Source organism: Diceros bicornis, chromosome 1, assembly GCF_020826845.1.
Source record: "Diceros bicornis minor isolate mBicDic1 chromosome 1, mDicBic1.mat.cur, whole genome shotgun sequence".
Lineage (NCBI taxonomy): Eukaryota > Metazoa > Chordata > Mammalia > Perissodactyla > Rhinocerotidae > Diceros > Diceros bicornis.
In genome coordinates, this window is record NC_080740.1 from 57201784 (window position 1) to 57227683 (window position 25900).

Genomic DNA, 25900 nt, shown 5'->3' on the forward strand with positions numbered 1-25900 from the left:
TTTTCACTCACTCCAAAAGAGAGGAACACAACCAGTGTTACCAAAATAACTAAAACTGCTTCTGGGGCCAGCCCAGTGGTGCAAGTGGTTAAGTGCGTGCACTCTGCTTCGGCGGCCTGGGGTTCGCAGGTTCGGATCTGGGGCGCGCACCCACGCACTGCTTGTCGAGCCATGCTGTGGTGGCATCCCATATAAAGTAGAGGAAGACGGGCACAGATGTTAGCTCAGGGCCAATCTTCCTCAGCAACAAAAAAGAGGATTGGCATCGGATGTTAGCTCAGGGCTGATCTTCCTCACAAAAAATAAATAAATAAATAAAACTGCTTCTGTCTTATGTCCAACATGGGACTATCACAAAGCCTGGAGAAATGGTCCCTTAATGCTAAATCTTAGGGTGGTGACTTGGGGCAGGTAGATGGTTTAATGTTCCTTGGGAATTTTCAGAGCTACTTCTCAGGATAGAAAATTAGAACAAAAAGGGGGAAACCAAGTCCAGAGCTTGAATCCTCAGCTGATAGGAAAGCCAGCCCTATGATTCATTCTAAGCCTGCCCAAGCCCTGTGCTGTAGTTTTAGGATAATTCTGAATTTGAGTGTGTCCTTCCTTCCTGCTCTCCAAGGAAACCACCCTGGGAAGTGTTTCCATATCTCTGATGGACAGAGCAGTCCAATGAGGCAGAAAGACTGAATCAGAGGAGGGCAAGGAAGCTTCCAGGTTTGAAACTCACTCAGAGAACACAAATTCCAGATTTAAAATCCAACTCCAACCTTTTGAGGTCCAAATTCCATTTACTCTTGGCCAGTTCACTTCTTTTATTCACAGGTAGAGTAGAAACTTTAAGAGTCTCAGAGAGAGATCTTTCTCACACCAAATCACTCTCACAAGGCCATGGGGAAGAGGTGAGTATAAATGAATCAGGAACTTACGGCTTCTTTTTTCTCTTGAATTGTATAAGGGAACATAAATTAAAGAGAAAAACTGCTAAGGGAAAGGAAAATGTGTAGGATTTTAACCAACTTTGAGGCTTTGAAAGCACCTTTGGAATCATGTCATAATGTTTTCTGTTGGGCCCACCAAGAGATGTTGGTGAGCAGGAGGACAATGAGAACCATATGGAACAAGCAGAAAGATATCCCCTGGATATCAAGGGGAAGGTGATAGGGTGAAACGTGGTATATTAGTTATCTATTGCTCTGTAACAAATTACCCCAAAATACAGTGCCTTATAAAAATAAACATTTATTATGTCACACAATTTCTGAGGGTCAGAAATCGGGGAGCAGCTGAGCGAGGTGGTTCTGGCTCAGTGTCTCTTGGGAGGTTGTGTCATCTGGGTCTGCAGTCATCAGAAGGCTTGACTGGGGCTGGAGGATCTACTTCTAAGATGAGTCATTGATGTGGCTGTTGGCTGGAAGTCTCAGTTTCTCCACAGAGATGCTTATGATGTGGCAACTGAATCTCAGTCCAAATGATCTGTGAGAGAGAGAGAGAGAAAAGAGAGCCCAAGACAGAAGCTGCAGTGTCTTTTATAACCTAATCTCAGAAGTGACATACCGTTACTTCTGCTGTATTCTATTGGTCATATAGACTGACTGGCACAGCGTGGGAAGGAACTACCCCAGGTGTGAATACCAGGAGGTGGGAATTATTGGAGGCTAGATACAGATGGGGAGGGGCACAGAGACCCGAATGGCAGGTGGTTCTGGGCTCTTCTCCTGAATGCTTTTTGGTTCAGAGAAGGGCACCTTTCCTATGATCTCCACCTCATCTTTATCTTCTCCACCCCTAATGGGCTATAAACTCCATGAGGACAGGGAATGTGTCACTGTGTCTGTCTTATTCACTGCTCCTCCCTGGTGCCTGGCCCACGCCTGGTATATAGTAAAGCCCTCAAAAATGTTTGTTAATTAATGAGATGCATAGGAAAAGACAGAAGTAGATTAGGTAAAACAAAACAAAACAAAAAACAAAAAAACCCCTGGTAAATTGGATTAAGGTACTGAATTCAAGGCTTAGGAACTGGATTTTGTATCGTGGGTGATGGGAAGCCATTGGGCAGGGCACCCTTAGACCCAGTTTATGTGCAGGCTCCTGCTGCTTCCATTGCCTGAAACACTCTCTCTTCAGAACTCCTAGTCAGGCCAGCCCGGTGGTGTAGTGGTTAAGTTCACGTGCTCTGCTTCAGTGGCCCAGGGTTCATAGGTTCAAATCCTGGGTGCGTACCTATGCACCGTTCATCAAGCTATGCTGTGGAGGCATCCCACACACAAAATAGAGGAAAATGGGCACAGATGTTACATCAGGGCCAATCTTCCTCACCAAAAAACAAAATAAAAAGAACTCCTGCTCATCAAGGAGTTCAAGGAGGATAACTGATAACAAAGTCTGGGAGGAAGCAGCGTGTGTGTGTGTGTGTGTGTGCACAAAAGCTCAGGTGGAAAGAAAATATCCCAAGCTCAGGACAAAGGAAAAAAGAATGGGTGAAGATTCAAAGACATTTTGAGGTGAAGAGGGACATTTTAAGGCCCCAGAGACAAGAGAAAAGAGGAGAGTGAGGGAACTTTGCCTGGCCTTGCATAGCTACTAGGAGTGATGAGGGAAAGGGGGGATATCTTAGTTTCAAGAGATAGAAACCCATTCAAACTGCCTCAAGTTCAAGGGTGTTGATTGGAATGCTACTGCGGTTTATAGCAGACGTTGCTGTTGCCCTGCTCAAATCCTCTTAGTACTCACCTCTACACGCCAGAGACCACTTAGTGCCAACACCTGGGACTCAGCCTGAGGGCTTTGTTCTGGCCAGAGGAACACACCTCTGCACAGTGAAAGTGGGAAGTGCCAGGGAGTTAACAGCTCAGCTCTGGAAGCAGCTCTCAACCAATGACAGAAGTGTCTGTGTAGCCCAGCTTCCTCATCCCTCAGCAGGGACAATCCTGAAGCATCTTCCACATTGTCTTCTAGAGTTCTCAGCAGATCTGAGCTCCAATTGTCCCTGTAGTAACTTAACACCTTAAGCACCCGTTAGTGGCTTCCTTTCCTTCTTTGTCTCACTTCCTCACTCCCCTACCAGTCTTTCCTGGAATCACCTCCCAAATAAACTATTTGCACTTGAACCCGTTTCAAGGTCTGTTTTGGGGGAACCCAAACCAAGAACGACATCTCACAAAACACAAGCATACACGTCAGTCTTTAGGTCTTTCTCATTGGTGATGAAAGACAGGGGCTGCTTTTCCAAAGCCCAGCGTCAGGATGAAGCATCTACAAGATGCTTTTCCCTCTTATAGTGTAGCTCTGGTGGTTATTATGCTAACAGAGTCTCTGTCTCTTTTCTCCATCTCTGTCACATATGCCACTGAACTCATCTTATCATGTCTGATGTACTATCTGAAAGAGCTTCATAAACTGTAAAGTGCTGAGCAAATGGAACAGGTGAGGAAGAAGGGAGAAGAAGAAAGAAGAGGAAGAAGAAAAACAGGAGGAAGGAAGAAGGAGGGGCTAGAAAGTAGAACACATAATGCAGAGTCAGACACAGAAGGCAAGGGCAGGGCGAGGGGAGGCAGGTCACAGAAAGTGGCCAAAGCTTGGGCACTGAGCTTTTGTAGGAAGCCAGCGTTGAATAAGGCCTGTGAAAAGCAGACACGGGCCTCTGCTTAAAGCCAGTTCTTCAACTCTCATTGACTTCATTTTAAGTAAACCCGTCCACCAGGTTGGCTTGTGGCAGACTGGAGCTGCAGTGATGATGCTGGGCTGCATTTTCCTCTTTCGCTTCTGTATCCACTGGCATCTAGCAGGGTGGGTGCTGAGAAGGGTGCTCAGAGGACCTGTGGAGCTCAGGCATATGATCTCCTGGGTGTGTGGCACTCTGAGCATAAGTACTCTTCCTTGGAACTGACCTGCAGACCACTAAGCAGACAGTGTGGGCTTTCTTCAAGGCTGAAATCCTGGGGGTGGGGCAGGGGTGAGAGTGGGGCTGGGAGAGTTGTGGAGGAGGAAGCTTGGGTCAAATGTCACCAAGGCCAACCTAGCCCTCTGGGCTTTCTGGGAAGATAAGGCAAGGACTGCAAATGCATGGACAAAGAATGCAGAGTGGCTGAGATGAAAGCTCCCCCTGCCCTTTTCCCAAGAGGAGCTTTTGTGCTTCATGCCTTCCCGGAATCCTCCTGCCAGGGGAGCTGGACCCGAGGAAAAAGGCTGGGTTTGCTGTTCCTCAAGGTTGGGAGGCAGAGAATCATAAGTACACAGAGGAAACAAGCCTGGGGAGGGAGAGACAAAGGGCTCAAACCACAGAGTGAGACCATTTTTAGGTGGGGAGTCTTTGTTGTGTTCATTCATTCATCCATGCATTCATTCATATATTCATCTACTGGCAGGCATTTATTAGATGGCTACGAGGTGCTGAGCTCTGAGGCTGCCCAGATGCACAAAGCTTCCTGACTTGCATGTTAGGTTGCTGCCCCTAGGGATAGCTCACCCACTGTGGTGAAACCAATGTTCTTCTATTCTCTGAGGAGCAAATTACGATTGGTGAGGCACAGGGAATAGGTAAGAATTCCAGACTGCTGCCTGTGGAGGGGTGAGCTTACAGGGGTAGAAGGCCTGGCAGGATCGATGTGTCTCACTTTCCTGTTCGTCCCCCACATTCCCCTGAGCCCTGAGGGAAGGCACATTCGTGTCTTTTGTAGCATGTCCCTTTTACTTGGGCAGTCTGCCTTTTTGCTTCTGCGGTTCTTCCCTACAGCACCACTTCAGTCCACAGAGTGGGAGGGACTTGCAAGATGACATATTCTTTCTTTCTTCCATCTTTTCTCTTTCCTTTCCTTCTTCTAGTATTTACTGAACATCTACCAATAGCCTGGCCCTCTACTAGGTGTCTTCCTTAAAGCTGTTGAGAAATGGTGCTTTCCAAACAAGAAGTATTCTGTTGTCATTCCTTTCTCTCTGGCCACAAGCAGCTAGGCAGAGATGTTTTTTTCCCCTCTCTCTCTTTCTCTGCCTCAGCTTGTTTCTCTGAGGTCACAAAAGCTGGTCTTTGGCTCTCTCCTTGGGGACAGTCCATTACAGTCCTCCCTTCCTTTTTCCACTTATGGGAAAGATGAGGCTGAGGCACCACGAGTCCTGCCATCTGTGCCTGTGTCCATCCCGTGAGCACTTTGGCCACTTTAGGGCCTTTGGGATCAAGTTCTTGAGAGCCAGGACATCTGTATAACCCACAGAGGAGACCAAAGCCACCCCAGCCTTCTGGATGTCAAAGGTTCCCTCCCATGTGGCTCCTGCCTCAATAACCTACCCCCATTTTTTTGTGGTTTTTTTTTGGTTTGTTTCTGCCTCAAGCACATTTTCTCTGTAATTTTTGGAACCCAAATATAAGGGAAATCTCATTTGCTCCATTCTGACTCATTTACAATTAAATACACTTGTTCCCATCTGTGTCTGTATACATCTGCATACATTTGCTATAGCATCACCCTTAATTTTAGAAAATGATGCGGCTGGTGTTATTTTTACCCTGACTGCCAAATTGGCTGAGAAGACCAGTGGGTGTTCACTCACCCAGTGACAACCCCCACTCAGGCCTGTCCCTGAGGAAGGTGGTGACATTTCTTCCACGGTCAGGACATGCAGACCGTGGCCAGTACTGGTCTTTGTGGTTGCCGGTTTTAGTGGGGTCCAGCTGCCAGGACTGGACATGTTCCTGTCTGTCTCAGTGCCAAGGCCTCACTGACCACAGAGATGGGCCTTGACTCCCTAGGCCACTTGCTGGCAGCTGCTTCACCAAGCATTAAATTTGGAGGTGGGAGTGGGGGGGTTGCTGTCTCCCAAGGAAGGGAACACTGAGGAAGCATGGCCAGGTCATCTCAGCCCATCCCCTCCCAGGCTGGGAGAAGTGAGGAACTATCTTTACTGTTCAGAAGATTGTAGTAGTATGTGTGGGTGCCTGCCTCACCTATGTACCTAAAAATACCACACTGTGGTTGTCTAACACTTTTTTTCCCCAAAAAATCCAAGTTACATCATAAGGCTATTCACATTTAATGAGATGGTAGTACCTGTCAGCACACTTCGACCTCTCTGGATATTATCTCATTGAATAATTTTATTTATACCCATATGCTAAAATAGAACTTGGCCAACAAGAATTACAGGATGCAGAAAATACAATATCGACTGCTGCCAATCAAAGAAATGTTAATATCAGAACAATATTTGAAACAATATTACTTTCTGCTGATCTACAACCTGTCTTGGAAATTCTGTGATGGGTAGGGCTGCTGCTGCTGGTGCTGAATAATTCAGATCTACTCAGGGAAAGGCTGGGCTTTCGTATTTTTTCTGTGTCACTTCCAAGACCCTGGACTTCGTAGTTCATGTTGAACCAACTGCACCCCCAAGAAGTGGCTTGAGATGATGCCAGAATCATCCAGAGTGTCTTCCTGTTGCCTGAGGCCTCTTTAGGCTGAGAAACAATGATGCCATGGGCACCAGTTACAACTGAGGGTCCTCTTTGTACTTGGCTTTGTCTTGGGCCTACGGATTCCACAGAGGTAGAGAACCCACCACCCCTGCCCTCAGAGAGCTTAATTCTTGGCCAATATTTCCAATCTAAGGTTTGAGATCAGTTAGCTTCTCTCCTCTGGTGGGTTCTTGGGTATATGCTTTCTCTATAGAGAGCCTCTGAGCAAGATTCCTTAACTGGTTAAGGTCTTATCCCTTGCTCAGTCTGAGTGGCTGCTACACACACACACACACACACACACACACACACACACACACACACAGAGTCATTAATCATTTTTGGCAGTTGTGGGCAGAGTCAGCGGCTCCTTAGGCAACCTGGCCTATTACACATGACCCTGTTTGCTTAGGTTCTAGTCCTACAATGCCTTTTAAAATTTCCTCTTTTTTGCCTGGCTAACTCCTTGCCACGCCTCAGGTTTTGACTTAGAAACCATTTTCTCCAAGAAACCTGGTTGGGCTGGGTGGCCCTGCTCTGAGTCCACAGAGCAGGGTATCATAATTGCCTGGAGATGTGTCTATGGTTCTACTAGACTGTATGCTTTCTGCAGGCAAGAGCTGTGTCTGTCTTGTATCCCTTGTGCCTAGAGCAGGGCCTGATACTTGGTAGCTGTTAAATAAATATGTACTAAATGAATGGATGAATGAATGCATTCCTAAACTAAGTCAGTTTATAGACTCCAAGATCCATAGAGTCATCTCCACCCAATTCATCGTGTGGGAGAAACCAGTTTCCTTAAAGAGAAACTAATAGTGGGGGCCAGCCCGGGGGCATAGCAGTTAAGTTTGCGCACTTTGCTTCAGCGGCCCGGGGTTTGGATCCCAGGCACGGACTGATGCACCACTTGTCAAGCCATGCTGTGGCGGCGTCCCATATAAAGTAGAGGAAGATGGGCATGGATGTTAGCCTAGAGCCAGTCTTCCGCAGCAAAAAGAGAAGGATTGGCGTCGGATGTTAGCTGAGGGCTAATCTTTCTCACAAAAAAAATTAAAAAAAAAAAAGAAACTGATATTGCATATGTAGAGATAAATATTTAGAGAGATCCACATCCAAATGAAACAGTAATGACAGTAATGGTTGAAAATAATCTAGGGTAGTAGAATAACAGGTGAATTTAATTTTCTTCTTTTTACTTGTGTGTGTTTTCTAACTTTTCTACAATGAGATATATATAACAAAAGAAGTTCAAAAAAGAAAATACCATGCACAATTATGCTGTATAACTGTCTTAAATTATTTTTACAAATTTGCTTTAAATGCTTCTTCCCCTTCCCCAGAAATAATAATGATAAATAATGCTTATTAAGAGGCTGTTGTGTCAGTATGGTCCTCTGAGACATAGACACTAAGATAAGATTAGGCATGCAGGGGATTAATGGGGGAGCATCTGTGAAGGATAAAGGGAGAGGGAGCTGGGGAAGATGGTGAGAGTCTTCTGACTGTGATGCAGTTTTTGACAATCTGGAAAAGAAGATGGGCAATAAGAGAAGATTGAGTAGGAAAAGCTTCAGACCAAAGTGCAGTTCTGAAAATGTCTCAGCTAGGCTGATTGAAAGTCTCTGAGCAAAGGTTGCCCATCAGATGAATGGATAAACAAAATGTGTCCTGAGAAAAAAGAACAAAGCTGGAGGCATCACAATCCCTGACTTTAAAACATACTACAGGGGCCGGCCCGGTGGCACAAGCTGTTAAGTGTGCGTGCTCTGCTGCCGCAGCCCGGGGTTTACCGGTTTAGATCCCGGGCACGCACCAACACACCGCTTGTTAAGCCATGCTGTGGCGGTGTCCCAGATAAAGTAGAGGAAGATGGGCATGGATGTTAGCCCAGGGCCAGTCTTCCTCAGCAAAAAAGAGGAGGATTGGCATCGGATATAAGCTCAGGGCTGGTCTTCCTCACACACACACAAAAAAATACTACAAAGCGATAATGATTAAAACAACATGGTACTGGTACAAAAACAGACACACAGACCAATGGAACAGAATTGAAAGCCCAGAAATAAAACCTCACATCTACGGGCAGCTAATCTTTGACATAGGAGCTAAGAACATACAATGGAGAAAGGAAAGTCTCTTCAATAAATGGTGCTGGGAAAACTGGACAGCCACTTGCAAAAGAATGAAAGTAGACCATCTTCTTTCACCATACACAAAAGTTAATTCAAAATGGATCAAAGACCTGAAGGTGAGACCTGAAATTATAAAACTCCTGGAGGAAAATATAGGTAGTACACTATTTGTCATGGGCCGTAAAGGGATCTTTTCAAATTCCATGTCTACTCAGACAAGGGAAACAAAAGAAAAAATAAACAAGTGGGACTTCATCAGATTAAAGAGCTTCTACAAGGCAAATGAAACCAGGATCAAAATGAACAGGCAACCCACCAGTTGGAAAAAAATATTTGCAAACCATATATCTGACAAGGGATTAATCTCCATAATATATAAAGAACTCACACAATTGAACAACAAAAAAAACAAACAACCCGATCAAAAAATGGGCAGAGGAAATGAACAGACACTTCTCCAAAGAAGATATACAGATGGCCAATAGGCACATGAAAAGATGTTCAACATCACTAATCATCAGGGAAATGTAAATCAAAACCACACTAAGATATCATCTTACACCCGTTAGAATGGCTATAATCACCAAGACAAAATCAACAAATGCTGGAGAGGCTGTGTAGAAATGGGAATCCTAATCCACTGCTGGTGGGAATGCAAACTGGCACAGCCTCTATGGAAAACAGTATGGAGATTCCTCAAAAAATTAAAAATAGAAACATCTTATGATCCAGCTATCCCACTACTGGTTATCTACCCAACGAACCTGAAATCAACAATCCAAAGAGGCTTATGCACTGCTATGTTCATCACAGCATTATTCACTATAGCCAAGACATGGAAGCAACCCAAGCGTCCCTCAACTAATGATTGGATAAAGAAGATGTGGTATATACACCATGGAATACTACTCAGCCATAAAAAAAGAAAAAATTGTCCCATTTGTAACAACATGGATGGACCTGGAGGGTATTATGTTAAGTGAAATAAGCCAAAAAGAGAAAGACAAACACTGCATGATTTCACTCATATGTGGAAGATAAACCAACACACAGACAGATAGAACTGCTTGGTGGTTACCAGGGGCAAGAGGGGTGGGGGTGGGCACAAGGGGTGGAGGGATGCATTTATACGGTGACTGACAAACAATAATGTACAACAAAAATTTCACAATAAAAAAAAATCAATCGTGCAAATAACAAAAACAAAACAAAAAACAACAAAAAGTGTTATATATGTACCACGGAATATTATTCAGCCTTAAAAGGAAGGGAATTCTGACACATGCTACAACATGGGTGAACCTTGAAGGCATTATGCTAAGCAAAATAAACCAGTCACAAAAGGACAAACATTGTATGATTCCACCTATATGAGGTACCTAGAGTAGTCAAAATCATAGACGAAAGTAGAATCGTGGTTTCCAGCACTGAGGGGAGGGGTAAATGGGGAGTTAAGGTTTAATGGATATGGAGTTTCAGTTTGGGAAGATGAAAAAGTTCTGAAGATGAATCGCGGTGATGGTAGCACAACAATGTGAATGTATATAATGCCACTGAACTATACAGTTAAAAATAGTTAAAATGGTAAATTTCATATTATGTACATTTTACCACACACACAAAAAAAGTTGCCCATCTAGAGGAGTCCTGTGTTGGGCAGGAATGGCCCCACTCTGGTACCCCTACTGTGCTCAGTCATAGGCTGAGAGCAGCCCAGAGGAAGCATGGCCTTGGTCTGGATGCTGTGATGGATCTCAAGGTCAGTCAACTCTGCTCGCTACAACAGTTCTCTCAAAGAGAACTCTGAGCAGCACATCTCCACGGCCACCGTAGCTGTGTAATGCCTGTGGACTCAGACTGCCTGGCTTTGACACCCAGCTCTGGTACTTTCTGGCTCTGTGATCATGGACAAATTATTCAATTTCCCTGTGTGTGCCCTGGTTTCTTTATCTATAAAACAAGGATGATGATGTTAGAACCTACCTTATAGGGTGTTACATAAAGGAGCTGATATATGTAAAGTGCTTAGAATATCACCTGTCATAAAGTATGCTGTTTGTGAGAATTTGCTAGTATCATCATGAGACATTTACTGTGATATAGGTTCCATGATAATGAACCTATTTGATTACTTCCAAAGAGCCTCCCAAGAACTCTAAGAGTCAGGTAATAATCTTTCCATTTAGAGATGAGGAAACTGAGGTTTAGTGAGGCCACATAGCCAATTAGAAGTGGAGCCCTAAGGAGTTCACGGGTGGCTCAACTTGAGACGCCAGATCAACTGCTAGGCAGTGCTGCATCCTGATCAGCCCATTGTGTGTGGCGATGGCTCTGGCTCCATTCTAAGATAAGGGTTCCCTCCTGGCCCTTGTCTTCAAGGATAGCAGCTTCATCATCATCATTATCAAAATTGCCATCATCTTCAGCATCATCAGCATCAGCATCATCCAAAAGGACTTTATTAAAACCATCTAATTACACATTCTGCTGTTCTGTATTTTAGACAACAGTAATTACACAGACTTCTAGGAGCTTAGCAACTAAAGCTTGGATGAGCATGTTAAGGGCTCCCAAATAGCAGAATAAAGGCACAGCTATAGAGCAACTCACTCCTGGTGGTATCTCCTTGGGCAGACTGCTGGACCTCTCTGAGCCTCACTGATCTAATGAAACCTACTTTCCTTCCCTCCAGATCCTTGTGAGATAAAGTTTGAGGACTGGGAAGCACTGTGCAAACTTTAGCTGGCACTTCTCCTAGGCCTCTTTGGTTGATCCTGCCAGAGTTGATAGTGAGAATGCTCCTTTACTTCTCACCTGTGAATTGACTGCTCTCACCCATGTGGGAGTACATGGATGGTGAGAAGTAGGGTCATTTTGGCCACACTCACTCTCTTTTGCTCTTAGTTATCAGAATTTAATATGGTATTATTTTCCTGGTTTGGTCCACAGGAAGGGGCTGCCTCTCTGCTGTAAGTCTAGGTTTATGACAACCCCTGCTACCACTGCCATGAAAATGATCATGGTTTCCTAATCCATGTTTCTCTGAACCACATTTTTCTTTCTTTCTTTTTATTTATTTATTTAATTTATTTATTTTTCCCCCTAAAGCTCCAGTAGATAGTTGTATGTCACAGCTGCACATCCTTCTAGTTGCTGTATGTGGGACGTGGTCTCAGCATGGCCGGAGAAGCGGTGCGTCGGTGCGCGCCCGGGATCCGAACCCGGGCCGCCAGCAGCGGAGTGCATGCACCCAACAGCCAAGCCACGGGGCCGGCCCATGAACCACATTTTTCTATCTAGGCAATCAACGAATATTAGTGAAGCACCTACTGTGTGCTGGTTACTGTGTTGTGTGCTAGGGATAAGGAGGTGAATGGATGCCTTCCTTTAGGAGCTCACAGACATGGGCAGGTAGGGTAGATGACAGGTAAATGTGTCATTGCAATACAGTGACATTAGCCTTGACAGAGGTGAATGGAGGGATGGAGTGGAATGAGTCTGGAAAAATAGACCAGGACTATTCATTCATTCAGCACCTACTGTGTGCCAGACATTGTTCTAGGTACTGAGGATAAAACAGTAAACAAGACAGACAATGTTGAAGCTGTCAGGCCACATCCTAAAGGGTGAAGACCAACAATAAGCAAGTAGACCAACAAATAAATAATTTTGGATGGTGACATGTGCTATGAAGAAAAAACAATGAGGTACTGGGATAGAGAGTGACTATCCAGCTACCCTAGAGTGGGTGGTCAGGGAGGCCAAATTGAGGAGGTGACATTTGAGTTGAGACTTAAATTATAAGAAGGCATTGCCACAAGGAGATAAGGAGAAGAGACCTCTAGGCAAGGAGACAGCTGGTATAAAGAAGTAGATGCCAAAGGGCCCTGCAGGTTAGGCTAAATTATTTAGATTTTATCCTGTAACAATGGGAAGCCATTTGAGCCAGGGAGGACCTGCCTAGACCACATTTAGGAAATCTCACCCTGGTCTCCTGGGCCTCAGCCTCAATGGAGACACAGGACACCTTCTCCCCACCCCCTAAACCTAAAGACCCCTTGGGGGGCAGAGCAGTTAGAAGGCATTGTCCACCACCAGACAAAAATGGCTTTGGTCCAGAGATCCAGGTGTTTGGCTGAAAGTTCAAGGTGAAAGCAAAATGCTGAGGGCAAATGATAGTAGTCATGGGGTCACAGCCTCACCTTAAGCAAATTTATGAAAGGAATAAGCTATTGAGATTTAAGGGGACCTTGCTCTGTGTACCACATTATGGCCCATGAGGCAGAGGAAACTGGGTTCCCTGGTGTGCCCATTCCCGGGGGCACTCATGGGTTGTTGCTCATCACAACTGGCAGATGTCTTCCGAGTTCATGATTCCTGCAGTCCTGGGCTGAGCTGTGGAAAGTGGGGAAAGGAGTTTTTAGGGTGGCCAATGTTATTTGCTAAACTGGACCTTGCTCAACCCAGAAAATTCCAAGAGGGATTTCACTGAGGGCATAATGCCCACTTTCAGTAGGTGGCATGTTGTGGGAGCTCAGCCCAGTCTCCTCTGTGTCCAGAGAATTTTCTAATACTTCATCTGGCCTGGTCACCCTTCTGCTTAAAATCCTTTAGCAGTTCCCTGCTGCCCTCAGAACGAAGTTCACAAGAGTTTACTAGCGTGCACACTTCTACTCCTGTTCACTTTTCCAATCTCTTTGACCTCGCTGTGCCTTTCTACTCTACGACCCAGCCGTATTGAACGTCTTGCTTTTTCGGAGATTCTGCTATGTTCTGTTGCCTCCATGCCTTTGCACAGGCTGTTCCTTTGCTCTGCAGTGCCTTCCCTTCCCCTCCAAATCTCCTTCAACTGGCTAATTCCTACTCATCCTTCAGGACTCAGCTTCGATGTCAGAAAGTCTTTCGTGACCCACAGAACTGGGGTCTCAGTGGGCCCACAGCACTCTTCCCCTCCATTTTCCCTCTAGCTTTATTGAGGTACAATTGACAATCTTCCTCTCCTTTTTTTACCTACTTAACTATTTTACCTGAAGCTCTTCCTTCAGGCCTCCTGAGTCCTTCCAGACTATACCAGGCTTCCCTCTTATACATTCTCACATTATTTTTCTTTCATAGCTCATATGACAATGGGTAATGATAGGTCCGTGAGTGTTTAATTATAATGTCTTTCTCCTCCAGTAATCTGTAAACACCATGGGGGTATGTGCCTTGTCTGTTTAGTTCACCACTGTATCCCAAGAACTTGGCACATAAATATGTACTAAATGAATGAATGAATTCCTCTGGGTTCCAATAACACATGGAGATTACTCCCAGCCCAGCACTTAGCTCATCATAGTATGAGAGCCTCTGTACTTCTCTGACGCACCAGTTGTCTTGTAAGCTCCTTGAAGGGAGGAATGATGTTTTACCCACCATAATTTCTCAGTGCTTGGCATACTGCCTGGCAATTAGACACTCAAAAAATATTTCTGAACAGATGAATAAATGAATGAATGATGACAGGCATTCACTCATGTTCCCTTACACTTCATTCTTTTTTTTTTTTTTTTTTTGTGCGGAAGATCAGCCCTGAGCTAACATCTGATGCCAATCCTCCTCTTTTTTCTGAGGAAGCTTGACCCTGAGCTAACATCATGCCCATCTTCCTCTACTTTATATGGGATGCCGCCACAGCATGGCTCGACAAGCAGTGTGTCGGTGTATGCCCGGGATCCAAACCGGAGAACCCCGGGCCGCGGCAGCGGAGCGCGCGCACTTAACCGCTTGCGCTACTGCGCCGGCCCGCTTCATTCTTAATACAGCGGTCAAAGTGACCTTTCAAAAATACAAATCAGATCATGTTCACTCCACTTCTTAATCCCCCATGGGCTTCCCATTGCTCTTAAAGGACAACTCAAACTCGTTACCATCACCTACAAGGTCTTACATGATTTGGCCCTTGCCTATTTCTCTGACATCATCTACTCTTTTCCCTATTTACTACCCTGCAGCACACTGGCCTTCCTTCTGTTCTTTGAATATGCTAGGCTTATTCCCACCCTACGGCTTTTGTATTTGCTATTTACTCCTCTGGGACCTTCTACTCCATCACTGGGCTCGTTCTGGTCATGCAAGTCTCAGCTCAAACATCACCTTTTCAGAGAGATCCCTCCTGAGCCCTCTATCTAGATGAGCATGTCTCCTCCACATCCCTCTTAACACTTAACCCTATCTGAAATCATATCATTCATTTAATTATTACCTACTTACTGTTTTTCTCCCTGTCTAGAATGTAAATTTCATGAGGGCTGCCCACCACTGTTTCTCTAGTACAATGCGTGTCACATAGAAGGTCCTCCAAAATATCTGTTGACTGAGCAAACGAATGGATGAATGAAGGAATATGATAATAGCCTTCTGTGATGGAGGGGCAGGTCCTGCCAGACTCATAGGCAGACAGAAAAGTGATTAAAGAAATAAAGAAACTGGACTGGTAAGAACTGACAGAGGGAGCCAGGATGGAACATAGGTTTGCCAGACTCCACCGTGAGCTCATGGAATCCAGGAATCCCAGGACCTACTCAGCCATCCTGACTCCAGTCAACCCAGAATCAAATTCACTCTGGGTAGACCAAAAACAAAGGCTGCCCCAGCTTCCACTTTAAGTTCTGTATTCAGAATGCCCATATGAGGACCTACGGAGGCATGTAAAAATTCCTGGCAGATCTCTCTCTCTGCTCCGTTCCAAGATTTTCTTTTTCTCAAAGTTTGTTGGAGTTTAGAAAAATTGTTGTTAGGCAACAGAAGCAATGAATAGAGACAAATGACTCATTCACCAATACACCTGAGATCTAAAGTGTATTAATTTAATTCAGTTTATATTACAATGCAACAATTCTTATTTTGATAGCACTTTTCATACTCCTATAAAAATCTAAAAATGCCAGACAAAAAAAGAATTTTTAGAATGGTGAATACAAAGAACCAGGTTTCTATAATAAAGTCCACTGATACTTTAAAGAGAAGGATAAAGCACAACCTCCCTCATCCATCCCCCCTGCCTTTTTTCTTTGCTGAGGAAGATTCGCCCTGAGCTAGCATCTGTTGCCAATCTTCCTCTTTTTTGCTTGAGGAAGATTCGCCCTGAGTGAACATCTGTGCCGATCCTCCTCTGTTTTTTACGTGGGTTGCTGCCACACCATGACCACTGATGAGTGCTGTAGGTCTGTGCCCAGGAACCGAACCCTGGCTGCTGAAGCAGAGCGAACCGAACTTAACCACTAGGGCACGGGGCTGGCCCCCCTGCTCCCCTTTTTAAAAGACTTCTTTTTAGATATAATTTTGCTTGGTTGTCACAGTCTTTTTTAACTTTTCTCCTTTCAGCTTCTCTTTCTCCATTGTTATGAACAAAAATATGAGCATGAAAGGGGCGGGAAGTGTTTGTTTTTGTGTACAAATCTTTTATCATATCAGAGAGGAAAGAATCATGAACACCCACTGCTGACTGATTTTAAGAGCTAAATCTTGATTTCAGTTTCTGCAGGGAAGATGAATAACATGAATAAAAAGAACTTGACACAGTTTCATAAGTGTCAAGGGCCTAAGTTTGGTTCTTTTATTTAAAACTTAACTCACTGGTTAAAGCCAACAGCATCCTCTATTAGAACAGGCTTGGAAGGGATACAAGTGAGCTCCTGTCCTGAGCCCCCTTCAAACCCCCAACCAGCCCCACCTGTCAAACTGCTTCAAGCTGTGCAAAAAGACAAAATACAGCATAACAACTGGGTGTTTAAATTACCTCCGGCATGGTATAGTCTTGACGTGAAGACAGTTTTGAATGTGGCTTTTCAACAAAGAGCTTTTGAAAGCCATTAACATTTCAGAGGCTAAGTGGAGATGGTTAAGAGTTGGCTTCTGGATTCTGGCAGATCTGGGTCCCAGCACTGCCACATATTCCCGGTGTGACCCAAGCCTCTGTTGTCTCATTTATAGACTGAGGAATGCAATATTAACTACCTTAGGATTGTTGAGAGGCTTGGATGACATGTGAAGCTCTTAGCACAGAACTTGGCATATGCCAAAGACTTAGTAAATATCAGATTATTATTTTTAGTCATTGAGTATTAAAATAATTATTATTGTATGAGCAAATGAATTAATGAATGAGTTTTAAGTATACTTGACTTTACTTTGTTTTCTGCCCAGGCTTACACTAGTTATCAGTGATTCTCAACTCTGGCTGCACATTAGAATCAACCAGGGAGATTTCAAAAATGCTTAGTTCCTACCTAAGAACCACTGAATCCAAACCCCTGGGTGTGGTGCCTGGATATCATATTTTTAAAAAGCTCTCCAGATGATTCTAATGTGCAGCCTGAGTTGAGATTTATTGAGCTACAAAGGTATGAAGAAAATACCCTGATGTTAGCTGAGCTAATAAACCAAACTTCCAGGGTGGGCAGGGCTTTACTCTTTTTCCCCTACTCTTCTGAAAAGGAAATGGAAGGCAACTAGGGCCACCAGGCATCCAATCACTTTTGACTCTGATGTGGTCCCACACTTTGGTTTTACCTTTAGTTTTTACTGACTCTTGTCCAAATCTGAGCCCCTTTTTTGGCTTTCCCTAGGCTAAGCCTAGAGTCCCTTTCATCCCTTCTGTGGAACTTAATGGGGGATGGGGTGCTTATCATTTCATGGCCACAACAAGAGGTAAAGATTTTCCAACCTTTCATTCCAAAGCTGCCAAGTCTCACCATTCTTGGATCTTCACTCATTTTGGTTCCACCTTCCTTATGGGTTGAGGGGTGCCTCAAATGAGATAACATTCAGGAAAGTACTTTGTAAACTGTAAAGCTACTTACCAGCACAATGTAGATAAATAACAATGAAGCCCTCATAATATAGAGAATCTCAAAGATGATCCCTGATAGTTCATCTTTATTGACATTTTGACATTATTTTGTGTTACTTTTTAGAATACTCCATAAATTCTTGCTGATTGATTTAAAAAATTTTTTTTTTCCTTAACATTCTTGGTGCAGTTATATGTGATTATGTGCATTATATTCAGCAACCTAAAGTAAGTTGAGACCTGAAGTTTCAACCCAAATGTCATCAATTGACATTAGTGACCAAGTCCTTGGCATCAATGACACTTGGTTTTCCTTCTATATCTATGGCCACTCATTCTTTCTGCAAATGTTTTTTAAAGTCCATTTTATGTTCTAGGCACTGTGCTAAATTATAAGAACAGATAAGTAAAAAAGTCAGACAAGCTTCCTGTCTTCATGTTGCTTACAGGCTCATGGAGGAGACAGAAAATAAACCAGTAGACAAACAAGACGATTCTAGAGAGATGAGTGCTATAAAGAATAGAAACATATTGTACACCTGAAACTAACATAATGTTGTATGTCAATTATACCTCAATTAAAAGAACAAAAAGGATCAGGGCCGGCCCAGTGGCATACTGGTTAACTTTGTGTGCTCTGCTTCTGTGGCCCGGGGTTCACAGGTTCAGATCCTGGGCGCAGACCTATGCACCACTCATCAAGCCATGCCGTGGTGGCATCCCATATACAAAATAGAGGAAGATGGGCACAGATGTTAGCTCAAGGCTCATCTTCCTCAGCAAAAAGAGGAAGATTAGCAATGGATGTTAGCTCAGAGCCAATCTTCCTCACCACAAAAAATAAAAAAAGAATAGAAAATGCAGTAATGTGGTAGAGAGTGACTGAGGTGTGAGGGGTGTGGTCAGGGAAGGCCTCTATGACCAGGTGATGTCAACATTGGCTCTCAAGAATGAGAAGTGGGGGAGGAATGAACAGGTAGAGCACAGAGGATTTTCAGGACAGTGAAAATACTTTGTATGATACTATAACGATGGATACATGTTAATGTACATTTGTCCAAATCCATAGAATGTACAATACCGAGAGTAAATCATAATGTAAACTATGGACTTTGGCTGATTATGATGTACCAATGTGGGTTCATCAATTTAACAAGTGTACCACTGTCATGGGGGATGTTGATAATGGGGGAGGCTGTCCATGTGTGGGACAAGGGGTATATGAGAAATCTCTGTATCTTTCCATTTTGCTATGAACATAAAACTGCTCTAAAAAAGTAAAGTCTTAGGAAAACAACTGGCTTAAAAGATTAAAAAAAAACAATATAAGTGATCTCAAAAATCTAATATGTAAGTAGACACTAAATAAATATTTAATTAAAAAAAAAAGCCTGAGAAGGAGTCACGCTGAAGAGTTAGGGCAAAGAGACTTCCAAATGGAGGGTGCAGCAAATAGTAAGACTCTGATGTGGAAAAGGAATTGGTACATTTTAGGAAAGGAAAGGGGGGCTCTGGGGCTGCAGAGGGCAACTCAGTCTTCTGTTCCGGCTCCTCTTCCTCTTAAATGTTGGTCCTGGGCCTCCACCTCTTCTTGCCATACATTCTCCAGGTACAGATGACTCCCACATCTCTAGCTCCACTTGGGGCCCTTCCTGAGTTCATATTTGGATATACCCCTGTCTAAAGGATATCTTCTCTGAGATGTTTGGCAGGCACAAACACCAAGCATGACCAAAGATAGCTCTTTGTCTGCATTACTTTCCACCCTCACCCCCATCTGCTTTACCTCTAGGGTTCTCCATCTGGGTAAATGACCACTATTTCCTCAGCCGATCAAGTCAGAAACCTCCACATCCAATCCATTGTCAAGACCTAGGATCCTCTGTCCTTTGATCTAGTTCCCAAATCTACCCAATTCTTTCCATCCCACTATACTTATATGTTATATATTATCCTATACACAGTAAACCTAAAAGTCCCCCCATTCCCCTCCCTGCATGTAACCACTGTAACATTTTACTGTGTATCCTTACAGACTTGTAAGTATTCATTCATTCACCTGTTACCCGTCAGCCACAGTTCTAGGTTCTGAAGCCACAACAGTGAACAGTAGAGAAAAATACCTGCTTTAATGAAGCTTACATTCTAATGGAGAAGACAGACCATAAGTAAATAAATAACCATATAATGTGTTAGGTATTGACAAGTGCTATGAAGTACAGCAGGGTACAGAAAGAAAATGGAGAGGAGAGGGAAGGGAACTGGGTCCTGGTGTTATTTTACAAAGGGTGGTTAGGGAAAGCCTCTTGGACAAGATGACATTTTAGCAGAGATCTGAATGAAGTGATGGAGTGAGCCAAGGGGCTCTCTAGGGGAAGACCATTCCAAGCAGAGGGAACTAGAAATGCAAAGGCCCTGAGGCAGGAAAGTGGTTGATGTGTTATAGGAATGTCTAGGACCCCAGCATGGGCTGGAGTGGAAAGATGGAGGGAAAAAGCTGAATATTGGTCTAAAGTTGCTAGGCAAGATCATGTAGATTTTATTCAGAGTGAGATGGGAAGAACTGGAGGATTTTGAACAGATGATATGTTTTAAATGGCTCAGCTGCTATGAGAAAAGAGCGTTAAAACAAATCTGTAGGGGCTGGCCCCGTGGCTTGGTGGTGAAGTGCGCGTGCTCCGCTGCTGGTGGCCCGGGTTCGGATCCCCGGCGTGCACCGACGCACCGCTTCTCTGGCCATGCTGAGGTCATGTCCCACGTACAGCAGCTAGAAGGATGTGCATCTATGACATACAACTATCTACTGGGGCTTTGGGGGGAAAAAAAATAAAAATAAAATTATAAAAAAAAATATGTATACATTGTTCAAACATAAATGGGATATTATGTGCATTGCTTTACAATCTGCTTTTTTTCCAAAGTGAATCGGGCCGGCCCCGTGGCTTAGCTGTTAAGTGTGCACGCTCCACTGCTGGCGGCCTGGGTTCGGATCCCGGGTACTCACCGAGGCACGGCTTCTCCGGCCATGCTGAGGCCGCGTCCCACATACAGCAACTAGAAGGATGTGCAACTATGACATATAACTATCTACTGGGGCTTTGGGGGAAAAAATAAATAAATAAAATTATAAAAAAAACCAAAAAAACAAAGTGAATGTTTTAAAAACAAAATATGATCACATTCTCTCTCTGTTTAAAATCCTTTATGGCACCCCATTCTCCCCACAATAAAGTCTATAAAGGCTTACAAAGCCCTCTCCAGTCTGGCCCCTGCCTACCTCACCAGCTCCCAAATTACAGAACTTCTTTTCCTGGAATGGGACTCAGGGCCTTCAAACTTGCTGTCCCTTGGTCTAGAATCAAACTTTTTCCTTCTCTCCCTATTCACCTTGTCAATGTCTTTTCTAGATCCCATTTATTCATGCTTTCATTCATTTAACAAATATTTATTGAGGGACCTGCTTTGTGCCAGGCACTATAGGGACACAGCACTGAACAAAATAGACAAAAATTGAGGGCTTAAATTCTAGTAAGAGGAAGATAGGAGAAAACAATAAGTTAAAAAAATATATATATACGACTTTATATGTCAGAAGGTGATACATCCTAAGGAGAAAAATAAAACAAGGAAGGAGGGATGGGATGTTGGGGGAAGGGGCTGCAATTTCAGATAAGGTGGCCAAGAGGAAGCCTCACTGAGAAAGTGACAGCTGAGCAAAGACCTGGGGGAAGTGAGGGAGTGAGTCAGGCAGCTATCTGGAGGAGAGCATTACAGGCAGAAAGCAAAGGCCCTAAGGCGAGAACCTGCCTGTGAGTTCCAGGAATAGTGAGGAGGCCAGTGTGTCGGAGAAGAGTGTGGGGGCAGGTGAGCTCTGGAGGCCCTTATAAGGACCTTGCCTTTTACCCTGAGTGAGATAAGAGCCGTTGGAGGTTTTGGGCAGAGTAGGGGTGACATGTTCGGACTTATATTTTCACAGGATCACTCCAGGTGCTGAACTGAGACTAGACTGAGGGACGCAAGGGCAGAAGTAGGGAGACCAGGTAGGAGGCTCCTGTGAAATTCAAGCTAAGTGATGAGGATGGCTTGACTTAGGATGGTAACAGTGGAGATGGTAAAGAGTTGGTTGATTCTGAATATATTTTGAAGGTAGAAGCACAGGATTTGCTGAGGAATCAGATATGAAATGTGTGAGAAAAAGAATATAGTCAAGGATGACTCCAAAGTTTTTGGCCTAAACAACTTAGAAGAATGGAGTTGCCACTTAATGAAATGAAGAAAACTGTGGGATCAGCAGGTTTGGACAGAGGTTTCAGGAAATCAGTTTTGGATGTACAGACATATAAAATATGAGATGCCTAGATGCCTACTGGATATCCAAACGGTGGTATCAAGTAGGGAGCTGGATATGGGAGGTTAGAATTCAGGGGAAACGTTCAGGTTGAGATATAAACCAGATTTGTCAGTGTATTTCTTTTTTTATAATTTTTTTTGCTGAGGAAGATTTGCCCTGAGCTAACATTTGTGCCAATCTCCCTCTACCTTTTTCTTTTTTGTGTGTGAGGAAGACTAGCCCTGAGCTAACATCCGATGCCAATCCTCCTCTTTTTGCTGAGGAAGATTGGCCTTGGGCTAACATTTGTGCACATCTTCCTCTACTTTATATGTGGGATGCCACCACAGCATGGCTTGACAAGCGGTGCATCGGTGCACCCCCCGGGATCTGAATCTGCGATCCCGGGCCGCCGCAGCGGAGCGCACGAACTTAACCACTATGCCACCGGGTGGCTCTGTCAGCATATTTAAACCAAAAGACTGGATGAGATCACCAATGGGTTGATGGCAGACAGAAAAAGAGGTCCAAGGATGGAGCTCTGGGACACTCTAACAGCAGTTCTTAAACTTTTTGATCTCAAGATTCTTTTACATTCTTAAAAATTTTTGAGGATCACAAAGAACTTTTGTTTATGTGTTTTATCTATCAATGTTTGCTGTACTATTACATGTTATTATAAATAACATTTTTTAAAGAAAAATAACAGTTTTCTAAAACAAAAGAAAATTCAGGGAGAAATGTCATTGTTTTGCATTTTTGCAAATCTATTTAATATCTGGCTTAATAAAAGGTAGGTGGATTCTCATATCTGCTTCTGTATTCTGTGTGATGCCATATCACACATCATATAGCCTGTGGAACACTCTACTGTACACCATGAGAGAGTGGGAGTGAAAAAGGCAAGTGATATTTTAGTATTATTATGAAAATAGTTTTACCCTTACTACCCCCTGAAAAGGTCTCCAGAGTCCTCAGACTGCACTCTGAGAACTGCTGCTCTAACATTTAGAGACTGGGATAATTTAGAAGGAATCATCTAAGGAGACTAAGAAGTTGCAGCCATGTTGGTTGGAGGAAAATCAGAAGAGCCTGGTGCCCTGGAGGCCCAATGAAGACAATGTTTCAAGGAGGCGAGTGATCTGCTGCTGATGGTACAAATGAACTGTGGATGGAGACTGACCACTGGATTTGGCATCATAGAGGTCATCAGAGACCTTGATAAAAGCAGTTTTGATGGAGAGCTGAGTACTGAAGTCTGACTGGAGCGGATCACAGCATAAAGGTCACTTCCTCAGGTCACTGAACCCCAGACTAGGTTAATTTCCCCCCAAATCTACTTCTGTCTCTCCCCTGTCTTCACACTTGACCTTCTTTCTTATAGTTTAGCTGTTTTAATATCTGTCTCTTCCATTACATTTTAGGTTGTATGAGAACAGGGATCAAGTCACTTTTATTCACTGCTGCTTCCCCAGCACATAGCAAGTGCCTGGGATACAGTGAATGCTCGTCTTCCCTACTAAGCTTTTCAAGGTTTCTCAGAGATAGGGAACTGACTCCCCTTAGCTTACAGGGCACACTGCAAGTCTCTCATCATATTTTTTTCTGTCACTTGACCCTTCTTTTCCCAAAACAAACCTTGCACTTTCATCTTTAGTCTTAGTCCATTTGGGCTGCTAAAACAAAATACCACTGACTAGGTTGTTTATAAACAACAGAAATTTATTTCGCACAGTTCTGGAGGCTGGAAAGTCCAGCATCAAGGCACCAGCATGGTCATGTTCTGACGAGAGCTCTCTTCCTGGTTCATATTCAGAGCCTTCTTGCTGTGTCCTCAGGTGGCAGAGGGTAAAGGGATCTCTGAGGGCCCTCTCATGAGGGCTCTGACCTCATGACCTAGACACCTACGCACAGCCCCATCTCCTAATACCATCACCTTGGCGATTAGGTTTTCAACATATGAATTTTCAGGGACACAAACATTCAATCTATAGCAGGGCCCCATGCTTAGAAAGGCCCAATGCTTGGTTTAAGGCTGTGCTGTTGCTTTCTATAAATTGTTAATAATTTTTTAACACAGGGCCTCACAAATTAAGTAGCTTGTCCTGAATGAAGTGATGTATATACAAAGTTATGGAGCATAATTCTTTTTTTTTTTTTTTTGTGAGGAAGATCAGCCCTGAGCTAACATCCATGCCCATCCTCCTCTTTTTGCTGAGGAAGACTGGTCCTGAGCTAACATCTGTGCCCATCTTCCTCCACTTCATGTAGGATACTGCCACAGCATGGCCGGAGAAGCGGTGTGTCGGTGCGCACCTGGGATCTGAACCCGGGCCGCCAGCAGCGGAGCATGCGCACTTAACCGCTACGCCACGGGCTGGCCCCTGGAGCATAATTCTTTAATTTTCTCTCCTGTTCAAACAAATATTTATTGATTGATTACTATGTTCTGATGTAAGCCAAAGGTAATGAGAGGAAGTCACAGCCACTCCCAGCAGGGGAGACTACAAGAGCAAAGACTGTGACGCCAGAAACAGAATGGTGTAGTTGGACAAGAATGGCCTTTTTAAGGTTTGACTTTCTCTTGAAGGTGGTTCTCTTCCTTCATGGTCCTATTGTCCTTTGTCAGCACATCTTCACTAGCACAAACCCATAGTGCTTTGTTTTTTTTTTTGTGAGGGAGATCAGCCCTGAGCTAACATCGGTGCTAATCCTCCTCTTTTTTTTGCTGAAGAAGACCGGCTCTGAGCTAACATCTATTGCCAATCCTCCTTGTTTTTCCCCCAAAGCCCCCCAGTAGATAGTTGTATGTCATAGTTGCACATCCTTTTAGTTGCTGTATGTGGGACGCGGCCTCAGCATGGCCGAAGAAGCGGTGCGTCAGTGCGTGCCCGGGATCCGAACCCCGGCCGCCAGTAGCTGAGTGCGCGCACTTAACTGCTAAGCCGCCGGGTAGCCCCCATAGTGCTTTGAATTACAGTGAACACCTTCACCTACAGATGTTAACTGGGCATTGCTGTAGGGGATGAGCATTGCGCTGGGTGCTGTAGGGGATACAGCTTCTGTCTTCCAGGAGTTTGCATTTCCCAGAGGAGAGGGAGATGTGAGTAGTAAATGGTAAACATCTTGAGGGCAGGCAGGTCCCTCTAGAACCCTGCTCAGTGTTCAGCACTAAGCCAGCAGTGGATATTGTTGTCTTGCATTATTTTGGATTTATAGGCCAATACTGAAATCAACTTTGTTCATCATCCCACGATGAAGGAGGAAAAACACCATTAGGGTTTTCTATACCAGGCTGATGGTGAATATGCAATATTTTTTGTTTTGTAGTTTTTTGTTTTGTTTTGTTTTTTTTTGGAGCATTGACGAGGAAGATAAACAAGGAAGAGCGGGAATAAAATTCCCTAAATGGTCAGAGGGATAGGGATAGAAGCCAGGCCCTCCAAATGTGTGTGTGTATGTGTGTCTGTAGGAGGGGCAATCTCAGGAGGTTGGCCTCGGAATGCCTCAGGAGGGGACGCTGCTGTGACATGCCCCTTGTCCTCCATCAGGAGGGCTCTCCGTTTCCCCATCTGTCTAGTAAGGGGATGGCTTAGGTGATTTCTAGGACGGCTTCCACCCACATTATGAGGTCTCTAGAGTCTGATTCTAGGTCCACTCTGCCTCAAGCTGTGAGCCTCAGTTTCTCCCTCTGTAAAACCAGGGCGTGGGCCTAGAGCACTCTTCTGGAAGCCTGTGACTCGGGAACACCTGTGGCGCTCCTCAGAAGAGCATGCCCAGGACTCTGCGTCGCCGCGCCGGGTCCCTCGGGCACCAGCCGGGGGTGGGGCCTGCGCGGGCCGCGCCCCGAGACTCACCTGTGCTCGCATCGGTGACTCACCTGCCCTTCCCCGCTCGCGGGCTGTTCCAGGAGTCACCGCTCCTCCTTCCTCTCAGGGGTCACTCCCAGCCTGAGCGCCCACTAGGGGCCTGGGATGAAGGAACTCTGGAGTGAATGGCGGAGAGCAAGAGGTCCTTTTGAGGTTCCCGGTGCGCTGTCGTCGGGCTCTCGGTCGGGGGCTCGCCCCCAGAGCGAGGGCCGGGAAAGCGGGGCGGCGGGAGGCACCGGGAAGAGCGCGCCGGAGGGAGGTGCTGGGAAGGGCGGGCGGGGCCGGGGC

At 44.6% G+C, this 25900-nt stretch overlaps 1 protein-coding gene and 1 long non-coding RNA gene across 2 annotated transcripts in view; one reads left to right on the forward strand and one right to left on the reverse strand.

The window, feature by feature from the left end:
• The window catches only part of CTNNA1 (catenin alpha 1), a 316163-nt gene that overhangs the window by 107305 nt on the left and 182958 nt on the right, over window positions 1–25900 (forward strand). The gene's annotated exons all lie outside the window — the stretch shown is intronic.
• LOC131406002 (uncharacterized) lies at window positions 1229–25836 on the reverse strand. Its single transcript, XR_009220042.1, has 3 exons — window positions 25624–25836; window positions 17288–17370; window positions 1229–1473 (listed from the first exon to the last, which is right to left on the reverse strand). It is a non-coding gene; the product is annotated as an uncharacterized LOC131406002 (long non-coding RNA).